This window comes from Plecotus auritus, assembly GCF_963455305.1.
Source record: "Plecotus auritus genome assembly, chromosome: 7".
Classification (NCBI taxonomy): domain Eukaryota; kingdom Metazoa; phylum Chordata; class Mammalia; order Chiroptera; family Vespertilionidae; genus Plecotus; species Plecotus auritus.
Window position 1 is genome coordinate 42,837,297 of NC_137774.1, and position 21,390 is coordinate 42,858,686.

Below are 21,390 nucleotides of genomic sequence, written 5' to 3' on the forward strand. Positions count from 1 at the left end.
ATTTCCACTTTCCAAAGGTTTGTCACTGCTCCTCAGAAATCATTTTCTGTTTCCCTAGTCAGCTTGCCTACCATTTTCCATGATTGCCATTTCAATCTTCATTCTGCTCAAGCCATGATCCAAGAGGAGTCAGTTACCATCACAATTGATTGCCGGTCACATTCATCCCAAGATGCCCAGACTACAAAAGTATCCTGCCTCAGAACCACATTTGGTCCTACTGACTTTACCTAATATACCTGCATTAATGGGCATCTGCATCAAGAGCCTACATCAGTGATTCTCAAACTTGGCTGCACATTGGAATCCCCTGGGGACCTTTAAAATATTAATGTCTAGTGCCACCCATATAGATTCTGTTGCAATTAATCTCAGATATAATCTGGGCAAGGTTGTTTTTTTCTTTTTGTTTTTGTTTTGTTTTGTTGGAGAGAAGTTTGTGTTTGCTTTTTTAGCTTCCCAAGTGATTCTAACATGCAGCTAACAAGGTTGAAAACCAATAGCCTAGCTCAGTGATTCTCAAAGTGTAGTCTCTGAATCAGAAATTGAGGGGTTAGGGCTCAACAATCTGTATTTAACAAGCTCTTCAGGGGTTCTAATGCACACTAAAGTTTGGCCCAGATATTGACAGTGCTTCATTTGATCAGTCCTTGTATGTGAGTTAGACAGGAAAAGGATAACTTCTATCCTCCTGGCTATTCCCCCTGACAACCTGATTTATTACACTAACCAGTGTAGGGGCCATCTGGAGCAATGGGAATTTACTGAGGAAAGGAGACCAAGGCATATGATCCACAAATGCCATTCCAATTTCCAGTGTGAATGAGGATGTGTAAGACTGGATAGGGGCTGATGTTTCATGGTTTCCTAACAAGCTCAGGACTTTGATTGAATAGGTTTTTATGAGCAGTGTTGCTCCTCTTGGGGGAAAAAGAAAAAAATGGCAGGTAGAAACCTTGTCTGCCTTCGTCAATTCACACAGGGACAGGCACATGAAAAATAAAAGACATACTGCTCATGTTCACCCTTGTCCCTTCTCTTCTGTCTGTGGAACACATGGGAAGGGGGCGCTATCAGCACTAGCTACACTCATTTCTAACACTTTAAATCACATCATCTATCTAATTAGTTTACAACTCTGTTTTGGGCCTGGTGCTGATTGCAATTATATTTTCAGCTGTCTGTTGTCATCTCAGCATGTAAGTATAAGCCATTGTTAGGATTCTGGAATAAGTGACCATAAGCACCACCACCACCACCTGCTCCCCCTCTCCCCCCACCTGCACCTGAAAACATTCAGGTCTTTCATTAACCACATTCCAAGTTATTACTGTTAGTGTGCGTAGCTAGATATTAATAAAGGAAGGGAGCCAAGGGAATTAGACATTAATGAGCATAATCAACTGGGGAACATGAGCCTGCTTGCTTCACCAGAAAGTTACAGCTTCACACACTCCCCAGGGAATTGCCCATCTGGTCCCCCAAGATCACTAGGGGAAGGGATGGAACAAAAAGAGGGAGGTAGGCACATGCACAATAGTAGCCAAGATGGTGACCGTAGAGGCCTGTCAGTCCAGCCTGGGAAAAGAGCGGATTGGTTAGAAGGCGGACCCAGTGCAAGCCCTGCAAAAGATTGGGAAATTGATTTGTTATTTTGAAAGCGGGCCTGGCCCTTCCCAAGCCCAAGATGATGTAATCCCAGTAACAGGCACTTGCCCCAGGTAATCACGTATTCATTCTCCAAACCCAGGCTTCAGGCAGGAGCCTGGATACAGCAGCACAGCAACCGATGGCAGATGGGAACAGTGCTAAGCTACCCGGACAGGGACTGAGACCACTTAGCAGCCGCCTGAGTCCCACCGCAAACGGTGCAGGCTCCAAAGAACTAAGCTTCAATATGGCACAGAAACTCCAGACACTGGCCTTTGTTTTGGTTTTGATGAAGACAAGACTGGACTCTTTCCATGGCGGGAGGGACAGAGATTGGACATTGGGAACCCAGAAGGGGCACTCTTTTGATTTTGCATCTGCCGCCAAAAATAAATCTTACCGCAACACAATCTCCCATATGAGGGTCTCCCAGAATGCTTTCCTTGTGACACTGCAAGAACTCCACTTCCACCACCAGCATTACCAAACTATGAGTTACAGCATTCAGTGTCTTCTCTGACAGCATGTACGTGTAAGCCACTGTTAGGATTCTGGAAGAAATGACCATAAGCACACCCCACCTTGCAGACTTTCAGGTCTTTCAAAACCCCTTCTCCCACAGGTGTACAGCAAGTCCTTTAATAATATAATTTTGTTCAACGTCATTGAGATACCACAGGAACTTAACTCTTGTTTATATCAATTAGCCTATGGTAAAGCTAGTTTCGTTATATGTCGTTTCACTTAAAGTCACAGAACCTATCGATGATGTTAAGTGAGGGCTTATTGTATAACTCCGGGCCAGAGTATGATTAACACAAGGACACTGGCTTGAAGAGCTTTCTCCTCCTGTGAACTGCTCTTCCCTTCCTACCTTCTCACATCCACTTCTTGTATCGCTGTACTTGATCCTATTTCTCAATCCTATCTTCCTTCCTTTCAACTAGCCAACCTTACACACCTGAAGCCTCACTCAGCATGGCACAAATGCATCTTGCCTATGTGACTTAGCCATTTCCTATGAACAGAGCTTTACCCCAGATAAAGTGTTCCTTGAGAAACACGACAGTGTTACATGTCCCCGAGAAGCACTAGCCATGCTGGGTCCATATTCAGTAGAACCCAGCTGACCTGAAATACTCATCCCACCTCCACACACAAGCAAACAGCTTAAGTTGATCAAGGTTCAATTAAGTCCTCAGTGTTCCCCTCACACCTCCATCTATGTAGAAGCAGATAAAACAAAAAGTCAAGCTCCTTCTCTAGAGTTAACAATTATACCAAGGAGCCCAGGAAGACCAATTCTGAGCCTGACCCAGCAAGATCATGTTTTCACTGTGTCAGGATAGCAGAGCTTTCTTGGGCAAAGTCTCTAAGCCTAAAAGGTGCCTTCAGGATCCTCTAAGGGCCACATCTCTCAGGCAAAACATGGCCTTTTTCACATATGATAAAATGGAACAACACCCAGAAACCTCAGCCTCCTAATAACTGCTCCCTGGTTTGGTGCCAGGTGGAGAGGCAGAGAAGAGAAGGTTGCCCTGGTACAGGGGTCAGTGCTGGGCTTTGCGGAGGGGAGCTGGAAATGGTGGGAGAGGGTACACTGGAAATGACAGCAGAATATACAAGGCAGCAAGTGATCAGAAGACAAAGCAGAAGACAGCTGTACCGCAGCGTATGAGGCTCCTTACCAGGTCTCGGGAGTCTTCACAAAGTCGCAAAGTAATCAGCACACTTGCCACCAGGTCTAAGGCACCACTGAGCCATCATGAAGCCCCTGCCCACTGAGCCTGGCGTCCACCCAGTCACCACAGCGCTCCTGGCGGCTGTGTTAATAATTAGTCTGAATTTGCATATGAGTATAAATTATTTGTCCTCCCAGGGCCAAAGCCATCCTATGTGAGTATTTCTGAGTCTCTCTTTTGAAAAAAATACTATGGGAGGAAAATCAAGTCACAGTGTTTCCCACCATCGCAGGGACATAAATTCCCAATGTGACTAGAGAACCATGAGACTGTCAAAATGACTCCCAATTCTATTTTCATGGTACATGGTCATTTTCCCAGCTGAAGATGTGGCCCAGCAAAAAATCTTGGATGGCCCTAGCCGGTTTGGCTCAGTGGATAGAGCATCGGCCTGTGGACTGAAAGGTCCCAGGTTCGATTCCGATCAAGGCCATGTACCTTGGTTGCGGGCATATCCCCAGTAGGAGGTGTGCAGGAGGCAGTTGATCGATGTTTCTCTCTCATTGATATTTCTAACTCTCTATGCCTCTCCCTTCCTCTCTGTAAAAATTCAATAAAATATATATTTTTTTAAAATCTTGGATGAACTAATTCGTCCCCCAGTAAGTTCCCTTCTCTATGACTCAACCTCATGTTAACATCATCCATTTGCCATCTCACACACTCTTGTTTACTCTTCATTCTGTGTTCACAATGCTGTCCTTGTTCCACTGCCACTGAAATTCATAACTGTGATAATACCTCAGGGTCCCTCTCAAGCAAAAGGATCCCTTTGTCTCCGAGGCTTAATTATGCTGCCAACACCCACAAATTCTCTCTCTGGACTCATCTTGGGCTCGTTGTCTTTCCCTCTCAATCAAGCTCACTCTACCCCTGCAGTCGTGAGTCATTCACATGACCCTCCTTGACCTCACTGCATTAATGCCGTATAAGAAGTCTTGATGGCCCTACCCGGTTTGGCTCAGTGACTAGAGCATCCACCTGCAGACTAAAGGGTCCCAGGTTCAATTCAGGCCAAGCGCACATGCCCGGGTTGCGAGCTCGATCCCCAGTAGGGGGCATGCAGGAGGCAGCCGATAAATGATTCTCTCATCATTGGTGTTTCTATCTCTCTCTCCCTCTCCCTTCCTCTCTGAAATCAATAAAAATATTTTTTAAAAAAAGGAAAGAAATCACCACGTGTGACTCTTACCCAGACGGGCAAAATATAGGCTTTGAGGGATGGTTTAAAAGAACAATAACAGCCCTAGCTGGTTTGGCTCTGTGGATAAAGCATTGGCCAGTGGACCAAAGGGTCCCAGGTTCGATTCTGGTCAAAGGCATGTACCTCAGTTCCAGGTTCCTCCTCGGCCCAGGCCCTGGTCAGGGCTCATGCAAAAGGCAACCAATCGATGTGCTTCTCTCACATTGATATTTCTCTCTGTCTTTCCCTCTCTCTTCCACTCTCTCTAAAAATCAATGGAAAAATATCCTCGAGTGAGGAATAAATAAATAAATAAACAAATAAATAAATAAGTCTGTAATAATAAAAGCGTAATATGCTCATTAGACCAGACGTCCTTCTGGACAACTTTCTGGACGAAGTTGGGGCTGCGAGAGAATCCCAGGTCCCAGGTGCCAGAGGGAAGCTGGTGCCGGCAGCCGGGGGAAGGAAGGCCTACTCTTGCATGAATTTCGTGCATCTGGCCTCTAGTAAATACATAAACAAACAAACTATAACAAATCCAAATCTTACAAATACCTCACATAATTTACAAAGCCCCCTCACGTGTATTTGCCATGGCCAGTCTCTTGAAGCTTAGGCTGTCTATGACAACTGTAGATAAGGCTTTCCCAAATGAGGGAGGCCTAAAGGATTCAGTGACTTGTCCAAATTTACTCAGGTTAGAAGGGGGAAGGCCACATCTTTTTTTATTTTTTAATATATTTGTATTGATTTCAGAGAGGAAGGGAGAGGGAGAAAGAGATAGAAACATCAATGATGAGAGAGAATCATCTGATTGGCTGCCTCCTGCATGCCCCACACTGGGGATCGAGTCCGCAACCCAGGCATGTGCCCTGACTGGGAATCGAACTGCAACCTCCTGATTCATAGGCTGATGCTCAACCTCTGAGCCACGCCGGCCGGACAGGAAGGCCACATCTTTAAACTGTTCCCAGGCTCTTCTCTTCTGAGACCTCAATTGTGCAAACATATTTTAAATACATCTTGATTTCTGTTTCTCTTCCTCTTTCTTATCTCACTGAACTCATATTTTTTATCTCTTTATTTTATATATTTCAGTATTTATTTTTGGATAGGGCCACCCTTAGATCTAGGGGTAGCCCCTGATAAGCAACAATCAATTTTGTAAAGTTACACATTCTAGATTAGGCGTCCTCAAACTACAGCCCATGGGCCACATGCGGCCCGCCGAGGACATTTATCCAGCCCGCCGGGTGCCGCTGCCTGTCCTGCTTAGCAGCCGACTCGTCCCGGGCCCGCAGTGCACATAGGAATTTGTCATAGTTTTTTTTTTTAAACTATAGTCCGGCCCTCCAACGGTCTGAGGGACAGTGAACTGGCCCCCTGTTTAAAAAGTTTGAGGACCCCTGTCTAGATGGTCAAAAATAGACCCTTTCCTACTCATTTCTGAGTATGTAGTTTGACCTACTGTGCTGGACTCAAGGGAGGACACACGTTGATCTAGGCAGTATCTTTGGTACCAAGATGATAGAAGAATCTGGGGTCATTTCAAGAACTAGTAGGCAATTGCTGAAAGTGACCAGAGTCCACAAAGGGGAAAACAGCATCACTGGAGGAGATGGACGAACATCTCCACACTGGGTAAGTAGGTAACACCTCCCAGCATCCTCATAAATACTGCTTCATATGGGATATGGATTGTTCAAGTGAGGGCAGTTAGGGCTGAACCTGGAGGAGACTAGGCATAATACAGAGGGACATACATTATTCTATTAGTACTTGTTGAAACCAAAGGGACTCCCTTATCTTCACAAGGCCTAAGTGTTAAATTATGCTACACAGTGGATATCCCAGCCCCCTCTGACACTAGTCAAAGGACTGTTCTGCTCCTTTAGAACAGCTCACTCAAAACAAGACCACACAACATTCAGCTATAACCAGGTTTCTTTAGCCCTTCAGGGGTACTCAAACTACGGCCCGAGGGCCACATGTGGCCCACTGAGGACATTTATCCGGCCCGCCGGGTGCCGCTGCCTGTCCTGCTTAGCAGCCGACTCGTCCCGGGCCTGCAGTGCGCATAGGAATTTGTTCATAGTTGTTTTTTTAAACTATAGTCTGGCCCTCCAACGGTCTGAGGGACAGTGAACTGGCCCCCTGTTTAAAAAGTTTGAGGACCCCTGCTAGCTTGTGTGACTAAGCACTCACCCTAAAACCATCCAACAGATGAATTCTGTTTCACATCTTGAGATGTAGTACTTCTTTGTGGGGAGAAGACCCAAAGACTGTTGGCTAAAACCAGACATCTGCTCCAAAGGGGAAGTGTTCTGACTTCTGAAACGATCAGCAGAAGTGACAGCCAATCCAAACTCCAATGACCTCCTTTGAAGCAGATTAAATGGACAGATCCTTTTCTGTTCCTTGGTAACAACATTAAACAACAAAATGTCATAAACTTAGGGCAAGAAAAAAATGAATCCCAGTCTTCTCTGTTGACCAAATATTTCAGAATTTCTGGAGGTGAGACGGAAGCATCAGTGAAGCTCCCGAGTGATTCCAGTGTGCCCCGACGTTGAGGTCCCTGGTTAGACTACTGAGGAGCCACCTGAAGCTGGGGCCCAGTTGTCTTTTCTGGAGTTCAGGGGCTCCAGACATGTGTAGGCACCTAAGTGAAAGTGGCATTCTGATAGGAAGGAAGGAGAGAGTCTGACATACCCTTTTAAAAGGGTTAAGGACCAGTTCTTACTGCTGCAGAGTAGATTAAACATCACACGGCCTGATTCTGATCCTGGCTCTGCCAAATATTTACTACTTCTGAGACCTCAATAAAGTGGCTTAACCTCTCGGTTCACCGATCTGAAAATGGGAATAACCTGGTGTGCTCATGAGGTGCCTTACGTGAAAACCACTAAGTACACAGCTGTCAGTCTTAGACAAGAAATGAGTTTCTAAAGACGTCATATAACTTCAAATGCTTCCCCCAATAGGAATAAAGATAAAGTGAAGTGGTGTCATCATGTGGCTCATAAACCTAGAATCAATGAATATATTTAGGGTTAAGGCTGTGTTTATTGTCTCTATGATTTCACAGAGTACTCTCTCCTAAATGTATAGAACCAAGTAGCAAGGCGGTTGTTAAAACTTTTCCATGGAGTTTAATTACATCTTACTTCTCCTTTAAAATAAGATTTCTGCATGCATTTTTCAATGCTAACATGATCACGTAATAAATGCAAGGGTTATATTATAAATTATAACTATACTTTTGCCATCTTTGGAATCCTTTACTTTTTATTTTAAATAAACTTTTTTGCAACATAATCTTATGTTGTACAGTATATGTGGTACACCTTAAACTAATACAATGGTATCTGTCAATTATATCTCAATAAAGCTGAAAAAAATAAAAATAGTAAACTTTTAATTTTAGAACAGCTTTATATTGATAGAAAAATTGCAAAAGTGGTAGAGTCCCACATACCCTACATCCAGTTTCCCCTATTCACATCTTGCATGAATATGGTACATTTATTATAATTAATGAACCAATTGATACATTGTTACTAATTGAAGTCCATAACTTATTCAGATTTCTAGTTTTTACTTAATATCCTTTTCCTATCCCAGGCCTCCATCTAGAATACACATCACAGTTAGTAGTTATGTCTCTTGAGGCTCCTCTAACAGCATTTTTTAAGATAATAGCACAATCCACAGCATGACCACAGGAGGTGCAGAAGCAAATCAGAACAACTGCCACGCTCCTCTGATACTCACAAAGGAGGCAGGCGTTTGTTTATCAGCTCAGGAGGCATTCGTGTGAACAGTGCACAGTTTCCTTCACAAGCTTTCACATTGTGATTCTTGACATTTTGTTTTAATTTGAGGAGATTGGCTTTATTCCAAATGAATTTTCTATCGTATGCTTCCAAAGTACTCAACAGCACATAAAATGTCCAGTAACACCACACAGACATGAGGCTGCTCCCCTGGTGAACAAAAGGCAGATTCCATATTTCCGGGGCCCACCTTAGAAGACTGTGGTTTAGAACATCCAGGATGGGATTTTTAGAGCGGTTTTAGGTTTACCACAAAATTGAGAAAGAAGTGCAGAGATTTTCCTGCCCAGTGCATTTCCTGTTTTCCTCATTATCAGCATCACTCACCAGAATGGTTTCTTTCTTCCTTCCTTCCTTCCTTTCTTTCTTTCTTTCTTTCTTTCTCTCTCTCTTTCTTTCTTTCTTTCTTTCTTTCTTTCTTTCTTTCTTTCTTTCTTTCTTTCTTCTTTCTTTCTTTCTTTTCTTTCTTTCTTTCTTTCTTTCTTTCTTTCTTTCTTTCTTTCTTTCTTTCTTTCTTTCTTTCTTTCTTTCTTTCTTTCTTTCTTTTAACCAAGGATTAATCTATTGACACATCGTAATCAGCTGAAGTCTATGGTTGACTGTAGGGTTCACTCTTGGTGGTGTACATGCTGTGGGTATGGACCAAAGTTTCATGGACTCCATCAATCATTATAAATATCAGGTAGAGTATTTTCACTCCCCTAAAAGTATTGTGCTATGCCTATTCATGGCTCTCCCCCTTCCTCCTAGAAACCAGTGATATTTTTATCTTCATGGTTTTACCTTTTATAGAATGTCATACACTTGGAATCATACAGTATATAACCTTTTCAGATTGGCTTTTTTTCACTTAGTAATATGCATTTAGGTTTTCTCCATGTCTTTTCATGGGTTCATAGCTCATTACATTTTATCACTGAATAATATCCCATTGTCCAAATGTATCCAGATTTGCTTATGCATTCATGTACTAAAGGATATCTTTGTTTCTAAGTTTTGGCAATTGGGAAAAAGCTACTACATTAATAAAGAAAAAAAGAAAAGAAAGTCTAGGATGGGGGCAGAGCTATCTATATTTTAATCCCCCAGGTGATTAAAATATAAATCTAAAAGTCACATCAGCTCTGAGGAACAAGGCTGTCAATTCAAATTCAATATCCAAGTAACACAGCAGCCTAGATAATGAAATTCACACTCAAGAGAATTAATAATGAATATTTCAGTAAACATGTGCCAAACACATAAGTATACAGACATCCTTAAACCTACATTCAGGAGGTGTTACCAAATCCCATTTTTAATGTGGTTATTGAAACCTGAAATACTTTTATTTACCCTTGGAACGTTGTATGCATGTTGGATAAGGCCTCCTAACAACCCACAAAAATGTTGTTTGTCCAATAACACAAATGAAATAGCATACCTTTGCAATGAGCAGCATGAAAGAATGCTGTGGTGTTATAGTCATAAAACAAAAGGAAAGCAGATAAGAAAGAATATTTTATTTATCTGAAGTGTTGATGTTGAGTAAATAGAACAAGAATAAACGAAAATGTGCACACAGACAGAGTTATCGAGAGAACCATCTGAATTATTTCAAGAATTCTAAAGATTGTTAGTTCTTTTTTACCCCAGAATCCAAGACTGCCTTTTCTCCTAGTGTTTTGTTTCAGGTATTCTCACCTGCATATACTGTAGAATCACCTCGGGAACTAACAAAACAAAATAAAAAAAAAGAAGTCTCCTGAGGTGTTAGTGTGCTAGGACTATCATAATAAAGTACCACAGACAATGGGGCTTGCACAACAGAAATTTATTTTCTCACGGTTCTGGAAGCTGGGAAGTCCAATATTAAGGTGTCAGCAGCGTGGGTTTCTCCCTCAGCCTCTCTCCTCGCCTTGTAGACGGCTGTCTTCTTACTGTGTCCTCACGTGGCCTTTTCTTTATGCAGGAGTATTCCTGGTATTTCCTCTTTTCTTAAAAGGACATCAGTCAGATTGGATTTGGGCCCCACCCTTATGACCTCATTTTACCTTAATTACCTCCTTAAAGGCCCTATCTCCCAATGTAGTCACCTTGGAGGTTAGGATTTCAACATATGAATTTGGGTGAGATGACAATTCAGCCCATCATACTATGTTTCCCCCCAGATCAATTAAATTTTTAAAATGATGCTTTTCTAAGAGCTTTCCGGGGTTGAGAACCACTGCTAGAGCATGAGCTTTGGAGACAGCCCTGTGCCCCACGTGGGCTTCTGGCACTTACTAGCTCTGCACACCTGGGAAGATGACCTGAGCTTCGAGTCTGTGTCCTCTCCTGTGAAATGAGATAATATTGGTACATAGGGTTCTGGTGAGAATTAAATGCACAAAAAGTACTTAGTACATGCCAGGCACTAGAATGGATGCAGTGGCACTTACCAGGGCAGCTACTGATAGTGCAAATAAGGAGAAAGAGCTTTTCTGGGGGAAGCAGGAAGGAGTTGGAACAATGGGGCAGAAAGAAACGGTGTCTGTGTGAGAAAGGTTATCTGAAGTGGAATCAAGTAGCTGAGGAATCATTAAAGGCACAGGAGCGGGAGCTATGTTTATGTATCTAGGCCTCCTCTCCCTGAGCACAGATGACGAGACAGTGTCCTCCCTGGGCATCAGGTGGCGCCCTGGGCCTGCAAATCAGAGTCAACTGTGGCTGGGAAAGTGGAGGAGAAGGAAAAAGTTGAGTCTCCATGAGCACCGGTCCCCCTGACACAGCTGGCACTTTGTACAGATAGGGCATCTTAAGTCAGTTTTTACATTTCACAGAAGCCATAAAATTCAGTCTATAAATAAATCCTCTAGATTTCCCCCCTAATTATTTGTATATCAAGGTACATATTAAAACACTAGAGGCCTGATGCACAAAATTCGTGCAAGAGTAGGCCTTCCTTCCCTCGGCTGCAGGCACCGGCTTGCCTCTGGCACCCGGGACCTGGGCTTCCCTCGCAGCCCCAGCTTCGTCCAAAAGGTCATCCAATCTAATTAGCATATTACACTTTTATTATTATAGATGTACTAGAGGCCTGTTGCACGATATTCGCGCAAGAATAGGCCTTTCTTCCCCTGGCTTCACGCCCAGGAGCCAGCAAGTCCTCACTTCTGTCCAGAGCACCGCTCCAGTAGCTCCCTCCGCAGCCCCCCTTCCCCTCATAGCAGGCATCACGTCATGCTGCTCTCCGCTCTGCATCACGTCACGCAACTCCTCCATCTTTGTTTGGTTAATTTGCATACTCACTCTGATTGGCTGTGGGCGTAGCAGAGTGATGGTTAATTTGCATGTTTCTCTTTTATTAGGTAAGATACTGTGACCTGTATATAAGTTTGTTTTTAATAATTAGGCCCCAGCCCTAACCGGTTTGGCTCAGTGGATAGAGCATCGGCCTGCGGGCTCAGGGGTCCCAGGTTCGATTCTGGTCAAGGGCATGTACCTTGGTTGTGGGCACATACCCAGTAGGGAGTGTGCAGGAGGCAGCTGACTGATGTTTCTCTCTCATCGATGTTTCTAGCTCTCTATCCCTCTCCTTTCCTCTCTGTAAAAAATCAATAAAATATATTTTTTAAAAAAAAAAAATAATAATAATAATAATTAGGCCCCATATTGTTAATTATAGAGTACTACTATTAATCGTGAACAATATTAGGATGATGCTAGATTAAAGTGATACATTTTCTCAGTGATTTAACCACATCAGCTAAATTAAGGAGGAAAATTAAAAATCCTTTATATAAAGGATCTAGCTAAGCAAAATCAAGACTGTCAAGTTTTAACTGCCTTTGCGTATGTCTTTAAAATACCAGATAACAGCCCTCGCCGGTTTGGCTCATTGGATAGAGTGTCAGCCCAAGAACTGAGGAGTCTTGGGTTTGATTCCAGTCAGGGGCAGGCTCGATCCCCGGCCCCAGTCAGAGCACCCTGGTGCCCCAAGTGCAGGAGGCAGCCAATCGATGTGTCTCTCTCACATCGATGTTTCTCTCTCTCTCTCTGCCTCTCCCCCTCCCTTCCACTCTCTCTTAAAAAAAAAAAAAGAATCAATAGAAAAAAGATCTTCAGATGAAGATTAACAACAACAACAACAAAGTATAAATAACATTTTATTAAGGTAGGAAAAAACATGTACACTGTATGTTATAACAGTATGTTAGTATATTCCTTATTATCATAAGTAACATAACCCACATGCCAAACCAGACAAGCCATTTCTGCTGACAAATACAGCAGTGAAACGTGAGCCCTGGTGGAGACAAGAAAGAGACAAATGTGAGAAGTCATGACAACTGTGACTGAAACTGGTGGTTGTCTGTCCCAGTAATACCCACTCCTCTCAGCATATCGCGAGCCGCCGTTTGCCACTCTGTTGACTAATGAGTTTGCCGACCACTGTAAGAGGTTTAGCTGGGCGCAAGGCAGCTCTCGGTCTTCTTTGAGCTGCGTGTGGCCATGTGGCGCCCGTGGGAAGTTTCCTTGAGAGGCACATGGCAAGTTCCCCCTCCATGCCCTGCCTGGAACATGGTTTTGATGACAGGAGCTCCCCCTTATACCTGAAGGCTGAGGCTGTGCCCCAGGATGACAGAGTGGGAAGCTAGAAACAGCCCGGATCCCAGGGGACTACAGGGGCTCCATGGAAACGCTGAATTGTCCACCTCGGGACAATGGAGAGAAAAATAAACATAAATAATTCGGAAGCCACTGTTATTTCAGGTCTTAAATCACAATCCAGCTGATACATCATAGAAGAACGCTAGCTTTGTTTACACAGACTATTTTAAGAAAAAATATGGATCTGAGAAGGTGGTGAGAAGGATAGGAAGACAACCCTCAAACTTTTAAAACTGAGTAGCGTCAGGAAGAAAAGCAAGGGGGCAGGGGGAGGACACTGCAGTGAGCGCTTGACTGACGGGAGGCTCCTCTCGCTGCTGTCTGAACGGGAGCCGGACGCCTAGAGCGCGAGGACCACGGGAAGACCTTCGAGCTCCCTGGCCCTGCCGGAATTAGTCACCAAACCAGTAACCGGGGCTTAATCAAGGTCCTAAGTTTCTGAGATAAGAGAATGACAAGTGGAGGTGAAGCTTAAGGTATTAATCACCCAATAAATTATTACTGAGTCACCATTGACAAGCACTTTTCCCAATAAGTAGTTTACTTTTGTAATTACTGAGACGTTCCGGGATGATAGTAAGGAACGATAGATAAGACACTATACTTAAGTATTTAGTCCTAGTCTCTTCCTCTGGGAAAAGGGATGCTTTGGCCCTGGCCTTTGTTGCTAAGTGGTTAGAGTGTCCACCTGCACACAGCACCGAAGGATCGTGGGTTGGATTCCCAGTCAAGGAAGGGCATGTACCTGGGTTGTAGGCTCCGGCTTGTTGGGGCCTGTGTGGGAGGCAACCAATCAATGTGTCTCTCTGGCATGATGTTTCTCTCTCCCCCACCCCTTCCACTCTCTAAGAATCAATGGAAAAAATAACCTCCAGTGAGGATTAACAAAGATGATAGATGGTAGAATGATGGTAGATAGATAGATGATAGATAGATAGATAGATAGATAGATAGATAGATAGATGATAGATAGGATGCTTTGATCGTTAAGACCAGGGGCCCATTAACTGAGAAAGGCACAGATGGGTTCCTCCAGGAAAGCCAACATCAAACTATGAGGCCCTGTGCCTTGTCTCTAGTCCAGAGACATCCTCTGTTAGACATCTGGTGCAATCCCTCTCGAGCCATTAGAATTAGCAGCATATAGACGACGATAGCTGTTGGTGTCCTCTTTTTGTTTTGTTTTCGTGTTTTGAACTTTTATCTTGGGTACTTACAATTGCTTTAAAAATAAAGTTCTGTGGCTGAAAGTTATGTTTAAAAGGAAGAAGTTCTTTCAGCTACCTTGGATCCAAAACCATCCAAGGTCTTCCTGTTCAGCTTTTCCCGGGTCCCCTGCATGAGCATCTGTCTTATGTTGAGGGCCCCAAGGCCACCCTCAGGTTTGATGGTTCGCTAGCATGACTCACCAGTCAGACAGCTGGGATACGTAGAGTTATGTTTTACTGTGGTGAAAGGGGACAGATTAAATCAACAAAGGGAAAGGGCACATAGGGTGGAATCCAGGAGACACTAGACAAGCTTCCAATTGTCTGCTGCCGGTAGGATCACATGGACAGCAGCACTTTGCTCTCCCAGCAATGATGTGTGGCGACGTGTACAACGTGTTGCCAAACAGGGAAGCTCTGTCAAGCCTCAGAGTTCAGAATTTGTACTGCAGTCAGTTATGGAAGCCTGGAGTGAGTGCCCTTGTGACTGCCCTCAACTAGTCAGTGACCTTCCCATGAGGCAAACTGATGCAGTGTGTTACCCTGGCCGGTTTGGCTCAGTGGATAGAGCGTCGGCCTGCAGACTGAAAGGTCCTGGGTTCGATTCCAGTCAAGGGCACATGCCCAGGTTGTGGGCTCGGTCCCCAGTAGGGGGCGTGCAGGAGGCAGCCAATCAATGATTCTCACTTATCATTGATGTTTCTATCTCTCTCTCCCTCTCCCTTCCTCTCCGAAATCAATGAAAATTTATATTTAGCCGAAACCGGTTTGGCTCAGTGGATAGAGTGTCGGCCTGCGGACTGAGGGGTCCCGGGTTCGATTCCGGTCAAAGGCATGTACCTTGGTTGCGGGCACATCCCCAGTAGGGGGTGTGCAGGAGGCAGCTGATCGATGTTTCTCTCTCATTGATGTTTCTAGCTCTCTATCCCTCTCCCTTCCTCTCTGTAAAAAATCAATAAAATATTTTTAAAAAAAGAAAATTTATATTTAAAAAACAAACTGATGCAGTGTGGCCCAAAGCCTCTAGGAAAGCAAAAACAGGTGTTCCCCACGCATCACCTTGTTAGGTGGTGTGGCCCAAGGCCTCGGGTACACACAGATACTCCTATCAGGAGGCTATTCCATGGGCCCAGTTTATCCCCCAGAAGGTGGGCCAGTCCTGAAAATCTTTGGAATGTACAAGGTTTGGGCAGCCCAGGCCCGCTAAGTGATAGCCCTCTACCTTTACAATAAAGCCAAAAAGATAAATAATCCAACAAACCTAGTACCTTTATAAAAAGGCACCGTTCCCAGAGCTAGTTTCTGAACACCTTCACTCCTCGCTTGAAAAGGGTCCACAAAGCATATTTCTAATGGCAATGTGTCTGGCATTGTGGGTGCTTGAAGACACTGAATACAGGAGGGCACCTTACTGGTGCCCCTGAAGACTGGAGATCTGTGTCCTAGAGCTGCCCAGTTTTTCCAGCTGTGGCCCTGTGACCAAGCACGTTCCCGCAGCTGGCTTCCTCCCAAGTGTTTCCCTCCCATCGCTTTCTCTCTGTTCCAGCTGTTCCCAGACCCCCAAGATCCAGATTTCCATTTAGTCACCTCCAAGCAAGTCATTCAGGCTCCAGGGCTTTTGTCCAGGGCCAGGACAGGGTGAGGCCAATGAGCCCGAGGCCACAATATTTCAGGTGGCATCACTCTCGGGGTCACACAAGAGAGTGACCTCCTCCGCACATTCTGAGCCCTGGCACCTCGCTCTCTCTTGGCCCTGCACTCTATCGTGAAAGCATCTCTGCATGGGAACCCACACCCCTCAGTTTTGTGTGTTCAGAGGGAATGGGCAGGTATGAGGGGAAGCACAGGGGCCAAGTCCAGGACACAGAGTGAAGCATTCATCCAGGTAAGCTGCACTGTGTCTTATGGGTGCACTATCCTAAAGGCTAATTCAGTGAACTTTAAGTGCCGGAAAATAACTGGAGTGGGTCCTGGTGGCCAGCATCCACTTCCCTCATTGTTACCAGGACCCCTTCACCATTCAACCCTTTCAGAGAGCTCTTTTTCCACAGCATCTCAGAATCTTTATGAACTATATCTTAATGGTAGAAAACTATATCTTTTTTTTTTTAATCCTCACCTGAGGATATTTTTCCATTGATTTTTAGAAAAAGTGGAAGAGAGAGGGAAAGACAGAAAGAAACATCGATGTGAGAGAAACACACCGATTGATCGCCTCCTGCACGCGCCACAACCAGGGCCAGGGAGGAGCCTGCAACCGAGGTACATGCCATTGAGCAGAATCAAACCTGGGACGCTTCAGTCCGCAGGCCGATGCTCTATCCACTGAGCCAAACCGGCCAGGGTAAAAACTATATCTTGATGGTCAGCACCCTCCATCTCTGGGCTACCTTGCATTTCCCTGATTTGGGGTACAAAAACGACTGCAGGAGGTTTCAGGAGCTCTGACCTTATCAACATGGACGTTAAGGCTGCTTACAAGGCATGACAAGTCAGAACGCGTCCATTCATTTCCAAGAATTGCAGCCACTGCTTTTCCACCCGGCGCGGCACAAATAAGTAGGACTGTAGAAAAACTGTCCTCCAGGCTCACCCCAGAATCCATTATTCATGTAGGAAATGTACGAACCTGGGAGGTGCACAGCTGGCCGTTTTGCATCACAAAATAAATTCACAGACATATCTTAATTGCTCACGTTTTTATCATCTCTTTTTTCACAGAGTAGATTCTCAGGCATTAGTCTGGTGGAAGGTATCCTCGCTTCCATTACATTCATAGGATTCTGCCCTGAAATGAATTCTTTGAAGTTGTCAAGATTGGCCTAGGCCAGACAGCATTGTCACGTTTATTACATTCAAGCAGTTTCTCTCCCATATGAATCATCTGCGGTCAAATAAGGTCTGAACTATAATTGAAGGCCTTCCCACACTTATGGCATTTACAGGGTTTCTCTCCAGAATGAAGCCTTTGATGTTGAATGAGACTCAAGCTCTGATGAAAGGCTTTACCACATTGGCTAAATTACGGAGTTTCTCTCACAAGTAGACACAGTGCTGTAGATAGAGTAAGGTGTGCGGCTGAGGAATGGCTTTCCATCAGTCATTACCTTCAAAGGGGTTCTCTTCTAGGCCAACCGGCGTGGCTCAGTGGTTGATCATCGACCTATGAGCCAGGAAGTCGCAGTTCGATTTCAGCCAAAGGCACGTGCCCAGGTTGTGGGCTCAATCCCCAACAGAGGGCGTGCAGGAAGCAGCCGATTGATGATTCTCTCTCATCATTGATGTTTCTATTTCCTCTCTCTCTTCCACTCTGAAATCAATAAAAATATGTTTTTTAAAAAGGGAGGGGCCCTAACCGGTTTGGCTCAGTGGATAGAGCGTCGGCCTGCGGACTGAAGGGTCCCAGGTTCGATTCTGATCAAGGGCATTTACCTTGGTTGCGGGCACATACTCAGTAGGGGGTGTGCAGGAGGCAGCTGATCGATGTTTCTCTCTCATTGATGTTTTTAACTCTCTATCCCTCTCCCTTCCTCTTTGTAAAAAATCAATAAAATGTATTTTTAAAAATAAAATAAAATAAAAATAAAAAGAGAGGGTTCTCTTCTAGCATGAAGTCTCCGGACTGGGAGGCTGAATTGTGTCTAAATGTTTCCCTGTGCTCCTACATTCATAGATTTTTTTTCACTGCGAACTCACTGATGTTCAGGAAGCCTAAGCTGAGGCTGGGGCTCCTCCACACTCAGTGCCCTCCCAGAGGCTCCCCGCAAGCGAACTTCCTGAGCTTGGGCAATGCATGAGCTCCTCCAGGAGGCTTTCTCTCTACATGCCAATGCTACGTCTCCATGGCGAAGTCTCTAATGCTGAACAAGTCGAAATCGCCACCTTAGAAGTTTCCATGCGTTCCTTGCTCTCACAGGGTTTTTCCACTATGAATCCAATAATACTTAGTAAGTTCTGACTTCCCTTTGAAAACTGTCCAGCATTTATGACGTGTACATCATTTTTCTCCTGCATGGGCTATCCTGTGTGGCGCATGGCACACATTCCTCTGGCCACACGTTTTTACCGAGCTCATTCGTAAAAATGAAGAAAATGGATAAATCCTTGTTGTGGGGAGGGCAGCACTTGCTCCTCGTCAGAGGAATCCAACTGATACAAATTCCAAGGAGAACATCAAGTGCGCACCTTTTCACTGGACAATTCCATGTCTAGTAATGCATTCTTCAGAGAGACGTGTTGTGTGTAAAATGGCAAGTGTACAAGGTCATTTACAAGGTTATTTAGTGCAACATGGTTCACAATAGCAAATGGCTTGAAACAGTCTAAATGGACCAATGGGAAAGTGGTTAAATAAATGATGATATAGCCATAAAATGGGATACCTTGCAGCCACGACTGAAAATGAAGAAGCTCTTCCTGCCCTAGCTGGTTTGGCTCAGTGGATAGACCGTTGGCCTGCAGACTGAAGGGTCCTGGGTTCTATTCTGGTCAAGGGCATATACTATACTCAGGTTGCAGGCTCGATCCCCAGTGCAGGAAGCAGCCGATCAATGATTCTCATTATTGATGTTTCTATCTCTCTCTCTCCCCCCTTCCTCTCTGAAATCAATAAAAATATATTTTTAAAAAAGAAGCTCTTCCTGTCTTTTCCTCCCCTTTCTCCCCCACCCCCACCAAACCACCCCCTTCCTCCCACCCCCGCTTATTTTTTCCTTTTAAAGCTGGGTGTCATACATTTCAGAGAGCATAAAGCATACCTTCTCAGAGACGGGAATTTGAAAGTGGCTTGGCCCTCAGAAACAACTGGCTAGGGAAACACTCGTGCCTGGGGTTCTTGGTAGGGCCTCAGCCGCCCGTCTGTGGGTTAAGCAGTCTGTCCTTGGTTCGGCCTCTGCCTCTGTGGTGGGCTGTTTCCTGAGCCTTTGCTTCCATCTTGACTGAGGTGGCCCATTTTGCAGAGCTTTCTGCTGTTGGTGCTGCTTGACCAATGTCAGAATTTCCTGAATTTTTCTCTAGGCAACCTACAAAAGGAGAGAGTTTTGAAATTTCTACTCGGTCAAAAGTTATTAAAAGTTGTTTTATTTTTCAAAAACTTCACAAGAAGTTTATTGGAAGATTAATTATACATACTAATTAGTTTTGTTTGCTAGTAAGATTTTAAAATCACCTGCTAAAAGGGGGTTAAGAATGTTTGGCTCAGTGGATAGAGCATTGGCCCACGGGCTGAAGGGTCCCAGGTTCAACTCCGATCAAGGGCACATACCTCAGTTGCAGGCTCGATCCTTGTGGAGGCGCATGAAGGAGGCAACAAGTCGATGTGTCTTTCTCACAGCAATGTTTATCTTTGTCTCTCCCCCTCCCTTCCACTCTGTCTAAAAATCAATGGAAATCTATCTTTGAGTGAATATTAACAACAACAAAAAGCGTGTTTGGCTCTAGAATCTGTGGCCTGCCCAGAGGCAAAGGCGCAGTGGTGGAACTGGGAGCTCAGCTTCTCATGGCAGGGTCTGGGGAAGGGGCAGGCGCCATGTCCAGGCCAAAGTGGCAAGAAGAAGCCCCAGATGCAGCCCAGCAGCAGGCCCAGAAGATGGACGAGGAAGATAAGACATTCAAGCAGAAACAAAAGAGGAGCAGAAACTCAAGGAGCTAAAAACAAAGGCCTTGGGGTAGGGCCCCAGGCGACGGGTGAAATTAAGAAATCTGGCAAAGAGTAAGCTGTTCTTGTGCCTGGGGCAATGGTGATCCTTCACTCCATTCCAGTTTTAACATCTCTTGCCACCTACAGCAAGAAGGAAGTGCTGCCTTGGAGCCTGTTCTACACGTAAGAATAAACTTTTGTAAATAATAATAGTAGTAATAAATAAAAACAAAGAAGCTCTTTATATACCATAATGAAACTATCTTAAAAATAAAAATAAGGTTCCGGGATAGGGTTTACCGCACAATACTAACGGTGTAACAACAACAGCAAAAGGAAAACAGCACATATTTGATTGAATGCACACAGACTATCTCTGGAAGGACTCAGAGACCCTAACTCTAGGAAAGAAAGCAGGGTGCTGGTGCCCTTTTGTTCTTTTGAATTCTGTACTACAAAAAGGTATTGGTGTTTATTTCTTTAAAATTTTTTACTGATTTTTAGAGACAGAGGAAGGGAGAGGGAGAGGAAGAGAAGGAGAAAAGGAAAAAAGGGATAAAGAAAGGGAGAGAGATAAACAGCGAAATGAGAGCAAAACGTCGATGGGCTGCCTCCTACAGGCCCCCTACCGGGGGCCAAGCCCAAAACCCAGGCATGTGGGCATGAGCCCTGACAGGAATCGAACCAGCAACCTTTCAGTGCATGGGAAGACACCCAACCAACTGAGTCACACCGACCAGGGCAAGGTATTCGTTATTTTAAAAACCCTGAAATCTAAGAAAGAGATAGATAAAGAGATGTGAACGCAGGAAGGGGAGATGGTTATAATAGAGCAAGGAAGTTTAGAGAATGTATTATTTAAACTTGGAATCTGTTCTGGTTTCTGGTTCCACAAGTAAGGAGCTTGGAAGTCACCTCTCCATCCTAACAAGTAAAAGCTGAACAAGCTGTGGGGAAAACAACTGCTGAGAGCCATAGAGAAGTGAGGTCATAGGGCAAACCACTGCCCCCAAATCAGTGGAACAACAAATCAATGTTTCTCTTTCTCTCTTCCTCTTCCTCTCTCTCCCTAAAATCAGTATATTTTTTTAAAATTTTTAAGCGAAAGGAGAAGAAGAAGAAGAAGAAACCAAAAAGAAATGCTAAAGTCCGGCCAGTGTAGGTCAGTGGTTGAGTGTCAACCTATGAACCAGGAGGTCACAGTTCGATTCCCGGTCAGGGCACATGCCTGGGTTTTGGGCTAGATCCCCAGTGGGTGGCATGCAGGAGGCAGCCAATCAATAATTTTCTCTCATCATTGATGTTTCTCTCTCTCCCTCTCTCTCTCTCTCTCTCTCTCTCTCTCTCTCCCTTCCTCTCTGAAATCAATAAAATATATATTTTAAAAAAAGAAATGCTAAAGATCTAAACCAAGGTATACTACTGTAACAGAAATGAAGAATGCCTTTGATGAGTTTATTAGTAGACTGGGCACAGCTGAGGAAAGAATCTATGAGCC